Genomic DNA, 3,880 nt, shown 5'->3' with positions numbered 1-3,880 from the left:
TTTAATTATTTTTTTAGCAGTTTTACAGTAGCCGATGCTGGAGATATATCGCTGGCCAAGCTACTCACGACTTTTAGTAATGTGACTGGGAGAGACGAGTCTAGCAGACGTGAGGTGAGAGCAGACGAAATGTACGCGGGAACACACTGCAGTCTGACGTGCACGCGGCGGAACGTCGGCGCGATAGAGCTTCGTAAGTGTAAACATTTCTGTTAGGATAGGTTTAGCTAGAGTGCTACGGTAAAACTCAATATTTTTGTTCCTCGATAAAGAAAAGGTATTGTTATAGGAATAAATCAGTCTTAGTAAAATCAACTGGCCCCTCTCTTGCACCCTCTTTTGTCCCAACATTTTGAGCTCATGAGGGCTGGGAGGAATAGGGAAGAGGAAGGGAGATCCTTCGGTTTATCAACAAATCCGTTTGTTTGGTTTCAGTGAATATTTTGACACGGTTGTGGCACTCGTTTTGTTATTAGGGCGCCGAGTGGTGAAAAATGGTGGGGGCGTGTTTGAAGGCTTGCAACCACCTTTTTTTTTTTGCGTGCACCACAATTAAAAGCATTTTCTATAAGTTTATATAGTTCCTAATTCTTCTTCCCACTCTGTTAGTATTATTTTTATATATATTATATAGCTCCTCCTTCGTGATCGAAGATGAGCACATTTCTCATTTCCTATGGACTCGAAGATGACTGTAAAGTCCAATCCTCGCTTTAAAATATGTGGCATAGGGTGGGTTTGGTCAGTTGCAGATAGGCCTGCTTCTTCTCTCAGCTTTTTGTTGGTTCGGCGCTTTTTCACCCTGGCCACTTTTCTTGCTTCAAATCCTGAGACTCCGAGACTCACAGCTTCACACCATGAGGAGCGATCGAGAGCTAGTGCTTCCCAGCCGTGAATGTCGATATCGCATTCCTTGAAGGAGCTCTTGAGAGTGTCTTTGTAGCGCTTGTATTGGCCTCCCTGGGAGCGCTTTCCTGCACACAACTCCCCGTACAGAAGTCGCTTGGGAAGGCGATTGTCTGGCATGCGGACTACATGTCCCGCCCATCGAAGTTGGGACCTTTTTACTGTCGCATTGATACTGTGCATGTTGGACAGCTTTAAGATTTGTGTCTGGTATGTGGTCGGACCAACGCACCTTATGGATACTCCTTAGACAGCGTAAATGGAAGCAGTTAAGCTTTTTGGTGTGGCGGGAGTATAAGGTCCAGGACTCTGATGCATATAGGAGTGACGGGAGAACTACTGCACTACTTATACTACATCGGGGGCGGACTGGGTGTCAAAATCGGCCCGGACATTTCTATAGCCTACAATCCGGCCCACAAATTATATGCCATATGATGGGCATCCAATTTCTATAAATGAAATAAGAATATAAAACTAAAATGTAATTTAACCTTGGTTAGGCCAATAATAGAATATGCATCCTCCGTTTGGGACCCCTCAACTCAAGAAAACATTAAGAAACTGGAACAGACACAAAATAGAGCAGTGAGATTCATAACAAACGAATATTCACATTTGACTAGAGTAACACCTTTATTAAAATCACTAAATTTAGAAAGCCTTCAGGACAGAAGACTCAAAAGTAAAGCAGCAATTATACATAAAACACTGAACCATAATCTTCAAATACAAAAACAAAATTTAATAAAATACTCTGAAAGACACAAAGATAAAGGCACATTCCTCGTCCCATATGCTAGGACAAATTTGTACAAATACTCCTTCTTCCCTAGTGCTATTAGAGCATGGAATGGGTTGCCTGAGCTAGCCAGGAAAACCAGTGACTTGGCAGAATTTAAGTCATTGGTTAATATGCATGACTAAATGCATGACGCGTAGGGCGTAATCATCTTCTTTTTTGAAGTAACGTCTGTATTATATAAGATAAGATACCTGTCCTCAAGAGCAATGTTTCAAGTTTAATAATGTATCTACCTGTATAATTTATTAGATGATTTTGAAACTATCTGATAGGCTCTATTGCTAAATGAATAAAGTAAAACACTTTGTAATGAGGAATCTCAAAGGGAAACAATTTCTGCTACCAAACATTTACATGTAGGCCTACTCGACATTCACATTCAAGGCACATCGGAAGATCCTCCATCAACGAACACATTTTTTATGATTCACTTTCACTCCACGCCATTTTCTCAGGCATATTAACTTCAATTTACAAATACAACTCTTCATCCTCCATTATTTAACTGCCCATCTCACAAGGTGATAGGGGAGCGTTGGCTGAGTGGTTAAACGCTTGGCTTCCGAACTTGTGGTCCTGGGTTCGAATCTCGAGACTGGGATTTTGAGTTTCGGGATTTTTTTTACGGCGCCCCTGAGTCCACTTTAGTTGGGGAAAGTAAAGGTGGTTGGTAGTTGCGGTGCCCACATGACACCCTGCTCGTTAACCGTTGGCAAAAGAAACAGATGACCCTAACATAAACCTGCCCTATAGAACGCAAGGTTTGAAAGGGGAGCTTTACTCACAAGGTCATATACTGCTTTCTAAATAACTTGCATCTTAGATCTGGCTACACACAACAGAATATTTTGTCCACTAGTTTGAAAGTAATTGAAGATACGTTGAGTATTACAGTCTAGATTGTTTCATATTTTAGCAAAGTTTCTTTGTATTTCGACTTAAGTTTCTATCTTTGTCGTCTTATAGCGTTGAGAAATCATTAATAATTTTACTACATTTTTTTTTTGCACTGGATTCCAGCAATAGTTGTTTTTTTTTTTATCTTATTCATTTTCTGCTCTTTCGTTTTTCGATTCTTTTCCATTTCGACACATTTCTACACTGTTCAAGATAATTGTGATTTGTGAAGGACTTGGGTTGCGGGTCCAACTCGAGATCATGTGACAACTCCACCAAACCAATGAGATTTCGTATGTGACAGGACAGGACATGTCCTCTATAGGACGTGGAACGTTGTTGTTGGTCCCTTTATAGATTCATCTGAATATAATATATTCACACTAACGTTGATTTCTAATAAGGCCTTGAACTTGGCTTGGCTACCTATGAAGGGGGCTCGAGGTTCGACATCCGACTCGGGCAGAGTTGTGTTTACAGTACGCCTAAAGGCAGCACGGAAAACCTCCCCCACCCCACTGGTCCACAAATGAGATAGGACCATAGGCCCTATCGCTCTGAGCATGCAAAGTAGCGCTATATAAAAGTTATAATTTATCATTTAGTGTGTATAATGAATTGACGTTTACTAGAGGTTCTATATTTGGATGTATACGACAGTGCTTTAGATTAGTCCTTCTTCCCTAGTGCTATTAGAGCATGGAATGGGCTGCCTGAGCTAGCCAGGAAAACCAGTGACTTGGCAGAATTTAAGTCATTGGTTAATGTGCATGACTGAATGTATGACGAGTAGGACGTAATCATCCTCTTTTTTGAAGTAACGTCTGTATTATATAAGATAAGACGATACGTATTAGACTTTAAAGTTTATAAGATGTTGTTGTTTTTTAAATCACGAAGCTCAAATTGTTCCTTTTAAAGAGAATATTATAAAATCTTTAAACAATTTGCTAGCGTATTATGCGTGGCCTTACCTGCACATCGGGCCGAACGCCCTTCTCGCCAGCCCGCCTCTGTACTACACATGTAAATGTGATGTGAAATTCCTCTCTTCTAAACCATAGTTTAAACAAAAATAATCCTGTTTCATGATAGATCCGTGTGTGTGTGTGTTTTTTTACATGCTAACTACATCGGCTTAGAGAAATATGTATCTTCTCCTTCTTCTGTTGGATACAGTGTGTGTAATGCGTGTACTGTGGCATTTCAATTCGATTAAAACTTTGGTAGAAAGTTGTTTTTTCATAACATTTTCTTTTGTAATTCTCAAAA

Source organism: Biomphalaria glabrata, chromosome 1 (assembly GCF_947242115.1).
Source record: "Biomphalaria glabrata chromosome 1, xgBioGlab47.1, whole genome shotgun sequence".
Classification (NCBI taxonomy): domain Eukaryota; kingdom Metazoa; phylum Mollusca; class Gastropoda; family Planorbidae; genus Biomphalaria; species Biomphalaria glabrata.
Note: the sequence above shows the minus strand (reverse complement) of the source record.